The 18,168-nt window shown below is 51.9% G+C and overlaps 1 protein-coding gene across 2 annotated transcripts in view; it reads left to right on the forward strand.

Annotated features, from left to right (window-relative positions):
* The window catches only part of LOC146797319 (laminin subunit beta-1-like), a 398,209-nt gene that overhangs the window by 43,561 nt on the left and 336,480 nt on the right, over window positions 1-18,168 (forward strand). Inside the window, exon 1 of one of the 2 annotated variants that reach the window (XM_085624320.1) lies at window positions 2,135-2,241. The exons of the other annotated variant lie outside the window; for it this stretch is intronic. The gene's annotated coding sequence lies outside the window, so the exon portion shown is untranslated. Of the gene's footprint in view, window positions 1-2,134; window positions 2,242-18,168 lie in introns of those variants that run through there. 2 annotated transcript variants of the gene reach the window in all.

An 18,168-nucleotide genomic window follows, 5' to 3' on the forward strand; every position in this document is an offset into this window, starting at 1 on the left:
AGTGGTGATGAGAGCAGTGCCAGTGACCTCCATGAGACCAGGGTGGAGAGGCCAGTGCCAGTGACTCCCATGAGACCAGGGCTGGAGAGGGCAGTGCCAGTGACTCCCATTAGACCAGGGCTGGAGAGGGCAGTGCCAGTGACCTCCATGAGACCAAGGCTGGTGAGGGCAGTGCCAGTGACCTCCATGAGACCAGGGCTGGAGAGGGCAGTGCCAGTGACCTCCATTAAACCAAGGCCGGCGAGGGCAGTGCCAGTGACTCCCATGAGTCTAATGGTGATGACAGCAGTGCCAGTGACCTTCATGTGACCAGGGTTGGCAAGGGCTGCGCCAGTGACCTCCATAAGACCAGGGTGGAGAGGGCAGTGCCAGTGACTCCCATGAGACCAGGGCTGGAGAGGGCAGTGCCAGTGACTCCCATGAGACCAGGGCTGGAGAGGGCAGTGCCAGTGACCTCCATGAAACCAGGGCTGGAGAGGGCAGTGCCAGTGCCCTCCATGAATCCAGGGCTGGAGAGGGCAGTGCCAATGACCTCCATGAGTCCAGGGCTGGCGAGGGCAGTACCAGTGGCCTCCATGAGTCCAGTGGTGATGAGGGCAGTGCCAGTGACCTCCATGAGACCAAGCCTGGTGAGGGCAGTGCCAGTGACTCCAATAAGTCCAGTGGTGATGAGAGCAGTGCCAGTGACCTCCATGAGACCAGGGTCGAGAGGGCAGTGCCAGTGACTCCCATGAGACCAGGGCTGGAGAGGGCAGTGCCAGTGACTCCCATGAGACCATGAGACCAGGGCTGGAGAGGGCAGTGCCAGTGACATCCATGTGACCAGGGCTGGAGAGGGCAGTGCCAGCTGCTCCTATGAGCCCAGTGGTGATGAGGACAGTGCCAGTGACCTCTATGTGACCAGGGCTGAAGAGGGCAGGGCCAGTGACTCCCATGAGTCCAGGGCTGGCGAAGGCAGTGCCAGTGACTTCTATGAGATCAGGGCTGGAGAGGGCAGTGCCAGTGACTCCTATGAGTCTAGTGGGATGAGGGCAGTGCCAGTGACCTCCATCAGTCCAGGGATGGTGAGGGTAGTGCCAGTGACTCTCGTGAGTCCAGGGCTGGTGAGGGCAGTGCCAGTGACCTCCATGTAACCAGGGCTGGAGAGGGCAGTGCCAGTGACTTCCATGAGTCCATGGCTGGCGAGGGCGGTATCAGGGACCTCCATGAGACCAGGGTGGAGAGGGCAGTGCCAGTGAATGCGATGAGTCCACGGCTGGAGAGGTCAGTGCCAGTGACTCCCATGAGTCCAGTGGTGATGAGGACAGTGCCAGTGACTCCGATGAGTCCAGGGCTGGCGAGGGCAGTGCCAGCGGCTTCTGTGAGACCAGGGCTGGCGAGGGCAGTGCCCGTGACCTCCCTGAGTCCAGGGCTGGAGAGGGCAGTGCCAGTAGCTCCTGTGAGACCAGGGCTGGAGAGGGCAGTGCCAGTGACTTCCATGAGACCAGGGCAGCCGAGGGCAGTGTCAATGACCTCCATGAGTCCAGGGCTGGTGAGGGCAGTGCCAGCTGCTCCTGTGGGACCAGGGATGACGGGGGCAGTGCCAGCTGCTCCTGTGAGACCAGGGCTGGTGAGGGCAGAGCCCAGTGACCCCCATGAGTCCAGGGTGGTGAGGGCAGTGCCAGTGGCTCCCATAAGACCAGGGCTGGCGAGGGCAATGCCCAGTGACCCTCATGAAACCTGTGGTGACGAGGGCAGTGCCAGCGGCTCCCGTGAGACCAGCCCCATACCTCCTACCATCAGCAGGCATTTGATCACCAGCCGGTGCCCCGCGCCCCTCTGCCAGCCTCCAGGCCCCGAGCTGCTTGTTCAGCGCTCGCCCCACGGAGCAGAAAGAATCGGCCCCCCACATTCCGGCAGCCTGGAGACCCCGCGCCTTTCATGCTCGGCTCGGCGGATTGACAGGCCGCATTTGAATAAGAATCGCTCGCCGCTCTCCCAGCCTCTGGGCCGGGGATGGAGGGAGGGGGCGCAGCCCGGTTATTTTTACCCCTCGAGTTGCCAGTTTGCTTTTACGCGCCCAGAGTTCTCACGCTTTGGGTTGGCACCGAGGGGTCGGACCATCTCCCCGGAGCCCCGAAAGACCTCCAGTGTTCCGGTGTCCAGAGCTATAGGAGCCGAGTATGGAAGAGAGCCGATTTTAGGGCAGAATTCTTCTTTCCGTCCTTGTTAGAAGTTCGACGATCGGGACCGCACGCAGAGGTAAGAGCGCGCGCTGATGGTGGCTCGCAGAAGCGCCCAACTTGGCAGCGCCAAGGCTTCTTGGCGCTGTAGTGATGGCGCTGTCAGAGCTGGAGAGACCTAAAGCTTGTGACCCCGAATATAGCCAGCCCACCCGCCAGCATGCACCAGTCTCAGGGGAAGCTGCTGCTGACGCAGTCCGATGGGCTGAGCACCTGCTGCGGAGAAGAGCTCTTTCAGGTGTTTGCAGGTGGGCTTAACGGTACCCATCTTTGGGGACGGCACAGACGTTCCTTATTAGACTGATCAAGGCAGGAGTGAGAAAACACAAATGGGGCAAAAAAGAAGGAAGAGAGAAAATGAAAAAAGCGGCAAAGAAAAAAATCAGGGATAAAAAAGACCCTGAAACACTGGGATGAAGGGGCAGGGAGTGCCTGGTGGAATCAAGACCACCCAGCAGTGGCATCAGCACCCGACATTCTTCTGCGCCGTGCGGGCTCCTGGGAAAAGCTTTGGGACCTGGTACCTATTCTTCTACAGTTTAAGCAAAAGCTGGCACTGTGGGCAGTGTGAGGAGCTGGCACTGGTGGGCAGTGGGAGGAGCTTGCATTGGTGGACAGTATGATGAGTTGGCACTGATGGGCGGTGTGAGGAGCCGGCACTGGTGGGCGGTGTGTGGAGCTGGCACCGGTGGATGGTGTGAGGAACTGGCACTTGTGGGCGGTGTGAGGAGCTGGCATTGGTGGGCAGTATGATGAGTTGGCACTGATGGGCGGTATGAGGAGCTGGTACTGGTGGGCAGTGTGAGGAGCTGGCACTGGTGGGCAGTGTGAGAGGCTGGCACTGGTGGGCAGTATGAGGAGCTGGCACTGGTGGGCAGTGGGAGGAGCTGGCACTGGTGGTCAGTTTGAGAGGCTGGCACTGGTGGGCAGTATGAGGAGTAAGGGTGGGCGTAGTTCGCGAAGTAGCACTTCGCGAAGCTACGCAAAGTGAAGTTCGCACTACGCGAGCTACGCGTAGCACTTCGCGAACTGCGTAGTAACATGTTCGCACTGTGCAAGATGTTGTTTTCAATGATTGCACAGTGCGGACAAGCAACCGGCACTGTGCAATCATTGAAAATGACATCTTGCACAGTGCGAGCTGTAGTTTTCTGCTGCTCGAGTAGATTTTTACTCGAGCTTCAGCTTTCTCAACGCGAACTGGTAGTTTCTCATCGCGAGCGGTCGCGAGCATACGCGACCACTCGCAATGAGAAACCTGACCTCCTCGCGTTGGGAATCTCGCCGGGAGGTTTATTTTCCATGCTCGCGATCGCCAACTTGCAGTTGCTGATCGCGAACAAGGAAAAAGTCTCGCCGGGATGTCATTTTGCTTGCTCGCGGTCGCCAACTTGACGTTGAGGACCGCGAGCAAGCAAAAAATGACCGCAGCACTACGCAACACTACGCTACGCGTGTTCGCACTGTGCTACGTGCAGTTGGCGTAGAGCGAAGTAGCGCGAACTTCGCAAACTACGCGAGCGTAGCGTAGTGCTTCGCCCAGGCCTAATGAGGAGCTGGCACTGGTGGGCAGTCGGAGGAGCTGGCACTGGTGGGCAGTATGAGGAGCTGGCACTGATGGGCAGTGGGAGGAGCTGGCACTGGTGGGCAGTATGAGGAGCTGGCACTGGGGAGCAGTATGCGGAGCTGGCACTGGTGGGCAGTGAGAGGAGCTGGCACTGGTGGGCAGTGTGAGAGGCTGGCACTGGTGGGCAGTATGAGGAGCTGGCACTGGTGGGCAGTGGGAGGAGCTGGAACTGGTGGGCAGTGAGAGGAGCTGGCACTGGTAGGCAGTATGAGGAGCTGGCACTGGTGGGCAGTGTGAGAAGCTGGCACTGGTGGGCGGTATGAGGAGCTGGCACTGATGGGCGGTGTGAGAAGCTGGCATTAGTGGGCGGTGTGTGGAGCTGGCACTGGTGGGTTGTGTGAGGAGCTGGCGCTGGTGGGCAGTGTGAGGAGCTGGCGCTGGTGGGCAGTATGAGGAGCTGGCACTGGTGGGCAGTGTGAGGAGCTGGCACTGGTGGGCTGTGTGAGGAGCTAGCACTGGTGGGCAGAATAAGGAGCTGGCACTGGTGGACAGTATAAGGAGCTGGCACTGGTGGGCAGTGTGAGGAGGTGGCACTGGTGAGCAGTATAAGGAGCTGGCACTGGTGGGCAGAATAAGGAGCTGGCACTGGTGGGCAGTATGAGGAGCTTGCTCTGGTGGGCAGAATAAGGAGCTGGCACTGGTGGGCAGAATAAGGAGCTGGCACTGGTGGACAGTGTGAGGAGCTGGCACTGGTGGGCATTATGAGGAGCTGGCACTGGTGGGCAGTATGAGGAGCTGGCACTGGTGGGCAGTATAAGGGTATAAGGAGCTGGCACTGGTGGGCAGTATGATGAGCTGGCTCTGGTGGGCGGTGTGAGGAGCTGACACTGGTGGGCAGTATGAGGAGCTGGCACTGGTTGGCTGTATGAGGAGCTGGCACTGGTGGGCAGTATAAGGAGCTGGCACTGGTGGGCAGAATAAGGAGCTGGCACTGGTGGGCCGGAAAAGGAGCTGGCGCTGGTGGGCAGTATGAGGAGCTGGCGCTGGTGGGCAGTATAAGGAGCTGGCACTGGTGGGCAGTATGAGGTGTAGGACCATTGAACATCGTGTGTAGCTGCAAAAAGTCTGGCATGGATCCCGCCCTCCATGACCGACTTTAGAGGACCCTGGTACAGGGTGTCGGCACATGGACCATGGGTGTGGGGAGGAAAGAGCTCGGCCATGTGAGGAGGTCTCACTGCCGGAGAGGAATTTAACCCCATGCGCACTCAATTCCTCATCATTCGGGGCATTGCAGTTCAGGTGCTGAGGGAACAGTCAGTTCAGTGAGCGCTGCATAAACACTGCACTCTTTACCTGCTACATTTACCCCTTTCGTGCTGTCCTGCACAGTGGCAGCACTCGTTGGTAATAACCAGATATGAAATGAAGGACCAGATATATAGATGTGATTGTTGGGCTGTTCAGTGAGGGAGAGGACATTCAACGCCAGCAGTTGTGTACTCGCAGACGGTTGCACACCTTCCTCTTGTGAGTAAGGAGTGACACGCCCCCTTGCTGGCACAGCCCATCTCTGTGGACCTGTTGAACATTCCTGGTCAACAGAGCACAAATCCTCCAAAATAAAAACACACCTGCCAGGAGCGTGACAAATACCTGCTGCCCTGCCGGCACTCCATCTCAGAAACATGGCCACTGCTGTCTCTAGTGAGGGCTCCCTTCAGGGACACACTCGTCTGTTCATGGGAACACTCACTCATTACCTGCATAGCCCGTCAGCCACACCTGTTCACCCATACACACTGACTCAGGGGCTCACTCGTGTGCTCACAGAGTAATTCAATTAAACACGCACTCACTCAGACTCACTTACCCACACACTTACATACAGTTACATTCACCAAACACTCGCTCACTCACTCACTCACCCACTCTGTCGCTCCCATACTCACTCACTCACTTACACGCTCACTCACTCACTCTCTCACTCATTCACCAGGTTAGACATTCACAGGACCGGAGACCCCTGAGCTCGGCATCGACATGTCTCATAACTTCCTCCGAATGCCACCAGAACAAGATATAATCATATTTAGAGGTGTGTGAAGCTACAACGTTATTTGATGCCATCATGGTGAAGTTCTGTGAAAAAGTCCCGAAGGGCTGCTTAGTATTATGTTTTCCAAAACATGCCTAAAAGCAGAGAATTTTGCAACAACTTCTGTTGTGTATGCCTATACTTAACACCAACCAGCGGTCGAGGTGCTAAATACTTATAAGGTCCCTTTGGGACCTTATAAGTATTTAGTTACGCAGCACAATATTCTTGGTGCAACAACAACTGTTGCATGGCTAAACACTTTTAATGTCCCAAAGGCGAGACCTATTGGCTATGCCAATGCTTGTTTGCCTTGCAACAATAACTAGCACCATCACACGAAAACAAACTCGAGACCAATAACAGCCATCAATATCAAGCACAGTGACTCTAGTACACGCCCGACAACAATAACTTCCCCCTATAATAAACAATGTGACACTAAAACACACCCAAGACCAATACCTACTGCCGATTAAAAGCTTCGTGGCACTACAAAACACCCGAGACCAACAACTGCCACGAAAAACAAATTCAGTGATGCTAAAACACACGGAGAACTGGCGCCATGACACTAAATCTAACTCCATAACTGCCACCAATAACAGAGTGACTCTAAAACAGACTCGGGACCAATAACTGACAGCAATAACAAGCAATGTGGCAATGGATGACCCCCAACAACAATAACTACCACCAATTACAAGCACCGTGACACTAAAACACACCCGAGATCAACAACTGCAGCCAATAACAAATTCAGTGACGCTAAAACACACGGAGAACAGCTGCCACCAAGAACAAGCACCTTGATGATAAAACGCACCCGACAGCAAGTGCCACCATTAGCAAACACCGTGACACTAAAACACACCTCACCACAATAACTGTCACCAATAACAAACACATTGATGCTAAAACACACACAAGAATAATTAACTGCCACCAGTAAAAAACACTGTCCTCCGAACAGTGAAACTACCCGCACCTGAAGATGTTTAACAAACACATTGGGGCATCGAAATGAAATGCAGTGATTGGCTGGTGCCTTGTGGAGTACAGCACAGACAATACTGCAGAACTGTGTCAACATGGGCTCGTGTGTTTTTTAAAGATGTCTTTGATAACGTCAACCACAGGCTTCTGAGTAAAACTTTGGGCCCTGGCACTTATATATATGTTTTTTTTATTAAGCACTACATGGAAGCCAAGCGGCCTCAGCTTTCTTTCACCAAGGAGAGCCAGCGATCCCAAGAAGTGGGAAAAAGCCTGCAAATGCACATTTTGGAGAGACGCCGCCGTCCCATGTCATTGGGTTGCAGTCATGTCACTTTCATGCAGTTTAATGCACTGAAACTCAAGATGGGCTGGCCCATTCTCACTGGTTCATTGAAGGTCACATTCACCACCGCCCTTAGGATTCACAGCACTCTGTTTACAAACTCACAACAGTCTCACCCAATTGCGCAAAGAGGCCAAAGAATTGCTGAACGTTGTGCATTGTCAAACCCGTGTTACTTAAGGCAGTGGAAGTGAATAGACCTGATATCCACGTGACGCTTTGACTTTGAGCAGAATATTTTAACATCAGTTTTCTGTTAGTGCACTTATGAACCTGGAGCTGCAAAAGGCACAAAGTCCCTGTTTGGTGCTGTGCGACAGGTGTGCTTGTGAGATGCACGAGCAGTCGGAGATAGTGGTGGCTTGGCACAGGGCACTGTCCCACTGCTTCCCAGCCCCTCTCCTGAGGTTAGACAGGAAAGCTCAGCTCCTAAGTGAAAGTGCAGGAAGAGAAGTCGGCCTGTCGCTTTAAATGCCGTTTGTGACAAAGCGATAAGGAATTTGATGGCTTTATCAGAAATAGCGAGGCTTTATTTAGCCGGGTGAGACTGGGCTATAGCACTCAGCACGAGAATTTGCTGATAATCGTAAACAAGTATTGGCCGCGTGGCAGTAAAAGTAACGGCCACGCGGCCGCGCGGCCATGAAAGCGAACGTGATCGCGATTGGGGTGAAAGCAAAAGTGATCGCGCGGACGTGCTCTGTGGTAAGCACGCTAGTGGTGCGCGTGCAGCAGTGATCGCGCTGGAAGGGAGGCAGATGGCGGCTGCGCGCGAGCACGCTCGCGTGAACGTAAGCTTGAGGCCTGCGAGGTCTGGCAGCACTTTGAAAAACCCAATACTAAATGTCTTGCAGCGCATGCGCTGGCTTAGGCGAGGCCTAAGAAGTAAGGGCTAGAGCGGCCGACTTTGAAGCTGGGGGACCAGGTTCAAGTCTGGTGGGAGGCTTAATCATCTTGTGATTCTGTGCAAATCAATTAATTCCCCGTGCCTAAAAACCAAACAAAATTGAATGTGTCCTTGTGCAATGCAACTGGTGCTCAAGCAAAGTGCTCTGATACCTTTGGGTCGAGTTTGCACTATATAAAACGCAACAACAAAAAAAGGTACTGTGACACTGTGCACAATGGAGGTGGGGCGAGTAAGCGTGGGGGTGGAGTCAAAGGGTGGCTAAAAAAACAAAATATTCTGTAACTTTTTTCGGTCTTTCACCTTCTCATATGTACATATAAAATAACAAACTGCTTAGATACTAAGCAAATGCAAGTTAAATTAATCAGTGGAAAATACACTATGGTAAGTTTTTGAAACCTCTATTTGAAGTCTTCTGTAACCAGAGAGCCTTAGAATTGAATCCCGGTTGGAGCAGTGGAGAATAGTTAGGGGCGTAAACCAGACCCCAGAAGTCCCTTCTGTGCAGGGGCCTGTGTCACAGACCTTTAAAGAGCACACACTTCACAACCCAGCTGGTAACTCCTTTCCAATACCACTCAAAAACAACAAATCTGTGTCATCAGAAAGTGTAAAGTGATTCTAATAATTAAAGCCATACCGGCTTCCAAGCTCCCTTTCGGGCAGCAGGAACCCTGGCAGGAAGGCTTGTTTAGCTGTCTGCCTGGCTTCGGTTTCACAGCACAGAAGACTCGCAGCCTCACACTGCAGCTGAAGCATTTCTGTTGGAATTAACCGGTATGGGAGGGTTAGTTTTTCACAGAAAGTAGGAGAACTGTTTTCCTAAAACTAAAAAGTGGGCACGTCGTGCCCCTCTGATCCGGCCCACTTCGACCACTGACACCAACAATATGGATCTGTATAAAGTATATTTAGTAGAAAGCCCTATGGCGCATGAATTTGCTGGAACAAATGCTGCCATTGCGCTTAGGAAAGTATAGCAGAAGTTAAACAACAGAGAACATTTGTGCATTTATTTTCTAGCTGGGGTGGCTTCCATTAGAGGGAACATTATCTGACAATGCACAGAAAGGTTCCCACGGTCGAAGGCAGAGGTTTGTTGCAAAACTTCACGAGCTTCACGATGGGCGAGTATCGGAAAAAACGTGGCGTTGCCTAAATATGTAATGTGCTCTCTGATACCAGAGACGTCCAGGGCAGGTATATACAAAATATAAAAGTCAGACTATAGACAAAACTTAAAAAACAAATGGCTATCATTGATTTATGGATCAGAGCAAAGATGTTCCATAAGTACTACAGAGAGAGGCTTTTGACCCCGCCCACATGGTGCCGGCCTTGAGTACAGGATTTCTTTGGGCAGCAGGTGTGTGCTTCCACTGAAAAAGAGTGCTTCTGGAATTCTTTATTCTTATGAAAAGCTTGTGCTCCTCTTCACAGTAGGGCCATGATGGCTATTGTGGCGAGCCAATGACGAAAGCGATGGCCTGATCCGTTAAAAAAAGTGATGGCAACGGGAGTAGTCCTGGCTTACTTACTGTGAACATCATTTGCTAAAGTCAGTAGATCTTTACCGGTGGACTGTTATCACGCTATGTTATGGGCTATAGACACGTATTATGTTATATGGAATCTCAGACTACCGCAGTAGGTAATGTTTTCGATATTGTTCACCTCCTCTGACAAACCGTGGGGTTAGGAGATTTTCACTACGCTAATCCTCAGTACGCCCTCCTAGGAGTGGACTTATTTTGTTTCGATAACGGTAATTTGGTACATATTTGTAATTTTATGACTGTGCAGCTGATGGTTGCCTTGGGGGGAGGCTTATGCCCCATACAGTAAGTCTGAGTTAGTTATGATAAACCAACCGCGAAGGCTATTGGCCTGTTTGCTGAGGTCTCTACTAGGATCCTGTCGTTAAACCATCATGCACACGAACATATAAATATGTATAGATACAAAGAGGGGCTTTGGGTCAGCCCTCTTCTGCCATTGGTCAGTATGAGTGTCATTTACTCTCTGCTTCCGTCCAGTACCGTATTCAGTAAGGGGCACTGAGTAAGCCCACTTCAGCCTTTGGCTCGCTTTCCCTTTGAATAACGTCATCTGTCTGACCATATGTGAACAGCCGCCTGAAAATTAGTGTGATTTAGTGGCAGGGATAGTTTTTTTGGGGGGGGAGGAGGAGTTTTATATAGCGCGAACTAGACCCGAGAAATGGGGTATCAGAGCGCTTTACATAGCACCAGTTTTGTTACACAAGGACACATTCATTTTTTCTTAGGCACTGGGAGATTAAGCGATTTGCCCAGAATCACAGGATGTTAAGCGTCGTAGCCGAGACTCAAACCCGGTTCCCCAGCTTCGACATCAACCGCTCTAGCCATAAGGCTACATCCTCTCCCCGAGTGACCTAGTCCTTTATTTAGCTTTGGATTTTCTCCTTTTCATGTCCCTTTCGTTTCCTTTGTTCTCCTTTTTTTATTGTCATTATTTACAGCATATTGCAGCTCGCCAGACACTGCTAACAGATTGCTTCCTCCTCTGATTTCACCTGCACTGTGCCTTTTCCTGCTCAGCCCACGCCTTTTAACCAGGAGACCACTATGGAATGGTGTATTATTGTTCTATCAAGATGGCCAATGCGTCATTACTAAACATGGCCGCCATGCTAGAACTTAAAGACAATCATAAACTATGCGCAATACCATTGCAAGATGGCACCCTGCTGCTGTTTCATTGTATTTGTTATGGTAGGCATGAGCCTGACATGTTTGGGTGCCAGCATGTGTACTTTTAGTATTTTACTTTACCCTGCTTATGTTTCTGCGTTTGAGTGTGTGTTTCATTATGCTTGTAAAAGTGGGTGAATAAAAGAGTGAGTCAGTGGGTGAATGAGTGGGTGTATGAGAGAAAGGTTGGTTTTGCACATGCAGCAGCATACATGATTGGACGTTTATTGGGTATTCTGAAAAGTCGAAAAGCTACGTGGGCTGCGCCTCAGAGCATCATTAGCAAAAATACTGTGTCCTGGGATCTTTTAGAAGAATGGCTGTGATTTTTTTTTCTCTCCTTAACTCCAGTAGGGCGGTATTTTTGTGAACTATATTTAGAACACTATATTTCTGTCAGATGATCAACTATGCAAACCCAAAATTAAAATTGCAAGAACATGTATAGATGATTAATTTACAGACATAATTTGTTTCAACAAAGTTTGGATTAGAGCTTCTTATAATTGTAATTTCTAAATTTAACAAGCATTTGTAGTGCAATCAGTCTCACCTTTGGGACCTTATATGTATTTAGCTATGCAGCACCTTAGCCTGGCTGCTGAAACATCTTCTGTTCTTTAACATGGAGGGAAAGTAAGCACCAAGCTGAGTGACACGCCAGGTATGGGAACACATGGAGAGGAATATTGCCTTTCGGCGGGAAATGGTATAGTCAAAAGCTCTATTTTTAATATAGAATCGTAACCTTCAGTGGTCATATCACTGAAAACTCAAGATTTGAAAAAAATATTATTGTCTACGGGTGGTCATGGAAGACAATTTCTATGGACTGGAATCTAGAGAAAGCGAAAGGGATTCTGGTATTTTTCTGACCTCTGCTGGTCGTTTTATATCAAGAAAGTTAAATAGAAGTAGTTTACAGAAAAATTTACAAAAGAAAGTCCCTCAGCAGAAAGCAATTCTGGTATTTACTGACCTTTACTGGTCTTTTTCTATCAAGACAGTTGAATAGAGGCAGTTGAACAGAAAAAAAGTCCCTAAGCGGAAGCAGACATATCCTAGGGCTGGTCTCCAGAGCCCACAAAGTACATACACATATAAGTATATACTAGAGTATATACAAGAGGTCTTGAATGCTCTACCTAAAAATTATGTTTTTTGCAACCGTCTCTCTCTAAAAGCTTTTCTTTAGCTCTGCTGTGTGTATTTTAAAACTTTACAGCACTTATAGGCCTATGAGACTTTTTCTTAAGTGGCACATGTATCTTTTTGTGGACACTTACCATGTTATCCACGCTATCATCCTTGCTGAGTTAGTACGTCGGGTCAATGCTGGTGTGGCAGAGGCCACCTACTACGGGACACTGAACGAGAAAACTGACATGACTCATGCTGACGCAGGCTGGAGTGTGAGCCTGCACAGGCGAAACACCTCTGGAGAGGCGCGTGCACTCATCAGGGGTGAAGTAAGGGGGTTCCAGGCAGCTATGGCCCCCCCGTACTGCATGGCAAACTGCAAAGTTTTTTCCAAACTTTGCATGCATAATGAAGATAGTTGCAAAGTTTTAAATAATATGTGGGAGAAAACCTTTAAAGGTTAGATTTTATAGTTAAATCTCGTACCAGAAAATCATGTTAGATGGGCCAATTGATGTAAAGAAATAGGTTGCACAGGAGAATGGACCCACAAACATGTCTGTGTGATTGCTGATTGTCAGTAGCAGTCTCATGAACTTCCGGAGCGTTACAGCGGTCAGTTTATCAACATTAACCTGCATGGATTTTGAGGTCTGGCCTGACAGTGCAACTGTCACCTGACCTTTTAACCTACAACTGTATTATTCTACAATTCATTATTTCCATAAAAATACTATTCCCATGATATCTGCATGTAATGCTTCACATTACCATGCAACATTCCTTTAAAGTCAGACCTATTGGCATTGCCAATGCTTGTTGAATAGAGCGATGACTGCCAGATTCTGCCTTTATTGTCTCTTCATGGCTGGTGTGAGGTGGTGGGCTGGTCTGGCAGCTGGAATGCAGCGGCTGCTTCCGGTATTGACTGCATAAGTAACTAGGAACAACTAGTCTTACAATCCATCCAATCCAAGGCGGGGCGTGACAACTGGAAACGGTGCTGATGTTGGCTTGAGGAGATGGGGTTTGTTTAATCCTGGTTTTGCCACGTGACCTCATTCTGTGTTTCTCAACACATTACATCAGCACTCTGTTTCTATAAATTAAGTTTAGGAATGTGCGAAGTTGCCTGATGTTTTCCTCTAAAATTTCACAAAACTTTGGTAAAATGTCACAAAATGAAACATACATTTTGCAACATACACTTTGGGCTGCCTGGAATGAAAACTGAATGCCGGGGCACACACCCCACTTTCAAAAGTCGCGCGCCATGTGGGCATAGTGCCTGGCTGGGAAAGCACAAGTCTGCTCAGCTGCGATAAATGCTCTGCTTCGGCCCGTCTCCTGCCGGCATGTTTTGCATAATCTCCAAAGAACTCAGGGGCATATTATCAGAAAACTGCTGCTAAAACGGCAATAATGGGCTTGATAATATGCTCTATGGAATTCCAATTGAAGCTCAGGTTAGATGTCCTTCACATCTAACATGGACTTCAATTGGAATTCCATAAACCAATCAATCACTTATTTGTAGACCGCACTACCTACCCGTGAGAGTCTCAAGTATGCCTGGGCGTAGTGGGCGTAGTGGGGCTACGTGGAGCAGCACGTAGTGTGCCCAAATCTACGCACACTCGCGCGCTCCGCATAGCCCCACTACGCGCCGCCCGCCTCCCACCCACCCTGCTTTTAAAATAATATCATGCATGATAAAATAATTAAATGTAAAGACTTACCTGCAGCGCGGTGTCTCCGGTGCTCCCTCTTCCTCGTTTCCAACTTCTTGTGACAAATGCGCATGCGCGGGCGTCCGCGCATGCGCATTTGTCACAAGAAGTTGGAAACGAGGAAGAGGGAGCACCGGAGACACCGCGCTGCAGGTAAGTCTTTACATTTAATTATTTTATCATGCATGATATTATTTTAAAAGGAGGGCAGGCGGGAGGCGGGTGGCGGGTGGCAGGCAGCTATGCTTCGTCCTGGCGTGTGCGTAGCACTGCCTGCTTCGCCTGCTTCAAAAACTGCGAAGCAGGCAGCGCTACATACACTACGTGGGCGAAGCGTAGTATAACGCCCAGGGTTAGTCTCAAGGCGCTGAGGGGAGGGGGGTGCCGCTACTGCTCGAAGAGCCAGGTCTTGAGGAGTCTTCTGAAGGTGAGCAGGTCTTGGGTCTGCCGAAGGTGGGTAGGGAGGGTGTTCCAGGTCTTGGCGGCGAGGAAGGAAAAGGATCTGCCACCAGAGGTCGTTCGTTGGATGCAGGGGACCGCGGCGAGGGCGAGGCTGGCGGAGCGGAGCTGGCGGGTGGGGGTGTAAAAGCTGAGTCTGCTGTTAAGGTAGGCTGGTCCGGTGTTGTGGAGTGCTTTGTGTGCGTGAGTGAGGAGCTTGAAGGTGATCCTCTTGTCGATGGGGAGCCAGTGAAGGTCTCTCAGGTGCGGGGTGATGTGGCTGCGGTGAGGGACGTTGAGGATCCGTCGGGCGGAGGCGTTTTGGATGCGTTTCAGTCGTCGCAGGTGTTAGGCCGGGATTCCTGCATAGAGTGCGTTGCCGTAGTCCAGCCTGCTGCTGACGAGGGCCTGTGTCACCGTTCTTCTTGTTTCGGTAGGGATCCACTTGTAGATCCTGCGGAGCAAGCGGAGGGTGTTGTAGCAGGAGGAAGAGACGGCGTTGACCTGCTTTGACATGGAGAGGGAGGAGTCGAGGAAGATTCCCAGGTTGCGTGCATGGTCAGTGGGTGTCGGTGCTGTTCCCAGCGCGGTTGGCCACCAGGAGTCGTCCCAGGCTGAGGGGGTCCATCCGAGGATGAGGTTCTCCTACTTGTCCGAGTTCAGCTTTAGTCGGCTGCTCCTCATCCATTCGGCGACGGCCTTCATTCCCTCGTGGAGGTTGGTTTTGGCAGTGAGTGGGTCCTTGGTGAGGGAGAGAATGAGCTGGGTGTCGTCGGCGTAGGAGATGGTGTTGAGGTCGTGTTGGCGGGCCACTTGTGCGAGGGGGGCCATGTAGATGTTGAACAGTGTCGAGCTGAGGGATGAGGGATGAGCCCTTAGGTACGCCGAAGATGATGTCGGTGGCTTCGGATCGGAAGGGTGGGAGGCGGACGCTCTGGGTTCTGCCGGAGAGTAAGGACGCGGTCCAGTCGAGGGCCTTCTCTTGGATTCCGGCTTCTTGGAGGCGTGTTTTTAGTGTGCAGTGGCAGACCGTGTCGAAGGCGGCTGACAGGTCCAGGAGGATGAGGGCTGATGTTTTGCCGTTGTCTAGTTGGCGCCTCATGTCGTCTGTGGCGGCGATGAGGGCTGTCTCGGTGCTATGGTTTCTTCTGAATCCGGACTGGGACGGGTCTAGAATGTTGTTGTCCTCAAGGTGGCGGGTCAGTTGCATGTTGACGATTTTCTCGATGACCTTCGCCGGGAACGGGAGCAGGGAGATAGGCCGGAGGTTCTTGAGGTCCTTGGGGTCCGCCTTGGGCTTCTTGAGAAGGGCATTGCTCTCGGCGTGCCTCCAGCTTTCTGGGAAAGTAGCAGTCTCAAAGGAAATATTGATGACCTTCCGAAGTTGGGGTGCGATGGCTGCGTCTGCTTTGTTGAATACGTGGTGTGGGCAGGGGTCTGACGGTGCTCCTGAGTGGATGGAGTTCATGACCTTGCGTGTCTCTTCGTCGTTGACGTTGGTCCAGGTGGTCAGGCCATTGGTGCGGGTGGGGTTCGTCGGGCGGGTGGTGTTCGTCGGGCGGGTGGAAGCTGACGTTGTCGGGGTAGTCGAGGTGTTGAAGCTGTCGTGGATGTCTATGATCTTACGGTGGAAGAAGGTGGCCAGCGAGTCACACAGTTCTTGTGAGGGCGGGATGTCATTGGCGTTGACGCTAGGGTTGGAGAGTTCCTTCACGATGCTGAAGAGCTCTTTGCTGTCGTGTACGTTGTTGTCCAGGCGGGCTTTGAAGGAAGATCTCTTGACTAATCTGATGAGGTAGTGGTTTCTGCGGGTGGCGTCCTTGTGGGCTGCGTGGCTGTCCAGTTTTCGTTCCTGGAGCCATTTCTTCTCTAGTTTCCGGCATGCTTGTTTGGAGGTCTGGAGCTCTTCGGTGAACCAGGTTACTTTCTTGCTTGTGCGGCTGTTGGAGGGTTTCTTGAGCGGGGCAAGGGTGTTGGCGCAGTCGTTGATCCATTGTCTGAAGTTGCGGGCGGCGGCGTCTGGGTCGGTGGGGTCGGTGGGGTCGGTGGGGTCGGTGGGTGGGTTCTGGGCGAGGGTGGTGGTCAGCTGGTCTTCGGTGACTCTGCTCCAGCAGCGGCGGGGCAGCTGTTGGGTGCGGTGGTGGGTTTCTTGAAGGTGAAATGGACGCAGCGGTGGTCGGTCCAGTGAGGTTCGGTGGTGTGGTCGAAGGCGACGTGGGTGCTTGTGGAGAAGATGGGGTCAAGCGTGTGGCCAGCGGCGTGCGTGGGTGCTATGACGAGTTGTTTGAGGCTGAGGTTGGCGAGATTGTCGATCAGAGTTGCGGAGTTGGTGTCGTTGTTGTTCTCGAGGTGGAAGTTCAGGTCCCCGAGGAGGATGTAGTCTGTGGAGGCGAGTACGTGGGTGCTGGCGAGGTCGGCGATGGAGTCGCTGAACTGTGCCCGGGATCCGGGGGGGTCTGTAGACGAGTGTTCCTCTGAGGGTGGTGTTGGGGTCGGTGTGGATCCAGAAGTGCAGGTGTTCAGCAGTGCTGAGGGTGTCATCTGAGTGGGTGGAGACCTTGAGGGTGGGCTTGTGGACGATGGCTATTCCTCCTCCGATTCAGTTGGAGCGGTCCCTGCGGGTGATCTTGTAACCGTCCGGGACGGCTATGGCGATGTCGGGCACCGAGGAGTCGTTCCACCAGGTCTCGGTCAGGAAGGCAGCGTCTGGGGCGGAGGTGTCGAGCAGGTCCCAGAGCTCGACGGCGTGTTTGCGTGCAGAGCGGGTGTTCAGGAGTATGCAGCGGAGGTGGTTGGGTCCTGCCCTTGGAGGTTTGGTGGCTCTGTCGCAGGTGAAGCTGCAGGTGCGGCAGGAGAAGGGTCCGTGGGTGCGTTTCGGGGCGGCCTGGAAGCAGCTGTGGTCCTTGCCGGCGTTGAGTGCGTGGAGAGTGCTGGCGTCATAGCAGCGTCTGGCGTCGTGGCGGTTGCGGGGTCCAGGGGGTCTGGCGCTCGGCGCAGTCCAGGCGCGGACAGTGTGCCTGCTGCGCATGTCCGCTGATCAGCCGCACAGCAGCCGCCAGTTGAGGCGGGGAGGGAGGAGCAGCTGGAAGGCGGGAGCGGGGCGGCGAATGGACGGTGTGGGGGGTGGGGCCACAGGGGAGCAGCGGCGGGAAGGAAAAATGTACGAACAATAGAAACAGTGAATTACAGACTAGCGGGGTACAGAGAAAAGATGAACAAAAGGAAAACCAGTGAATTACAGAGCTGAAGGGGCACAGAGAAGCAATGAAATACAGACTAATGGGGCAGAGAGAGAAAAAAACGCCGAGCAGAAAAACCAGTGAATTACAGACTGAAGGGGCACAGAGTCAATCACAGGCAGACTCGAACTCACGGAATCCGAGCGGCAGCGAGGGGGGAGAGGCACAGACGCACAGGTGGAGCTGTGCGGCGTGAGGAGCGACCTGGCATGCCATAGAGCATATTATCAAGCCCATTATCGCCGTTTTAGCAGCAGTTTTCTGCCGCTAAAGTGGCGTTAATTTTATCGCCTGTCTTGATAATATGCCCCTAATTTTTCGCCTAGTACAAAATTCCCCAGATTTCATGAATTCCAAGAGGGTAATGTTTTATTTTATTTTTAATCGGGGTACATTTTAAATAAGGGGTCAAAGAACTGACGCACAATTACACATCCCGAAGGTGTGGCAGAAGAGAGAGCGGTGTGCATGGGGTGGCATAGAAAAGTGGTATTTGAAGTTGCTAAGTTCCAGACCAGAACTCTCCATATGTTTTAATACTAGCTTAGCAAATCATTAAGCTTTTTAAATAAATCATAACTTTTTAAAAACAGAATGGGCCCTGCCTGCAGTGGGAACATTGTCATTCTGGAATGCACACACGCCGATTCACCAGTGTTCTCTATTAGTTGAACAGTGCTGCCTACCTGTCATATATGCCAAGTAGGGGATACTGGCAGTGGTGAAGGGGGTGGCACGACAGCCCAG

This window comes from Triturus cristatus, chromosome 9, assembly GCF_964204655.1.
Source record: "Triturus cristatus chromosome 9, aTriCri1.1, whole genome shotgun sequence".
NCBI lineage: Eukaryota > Metazoa > Chordata > Amphibia > Caudata > Salamandridae > Triturus > Triturus cristatus.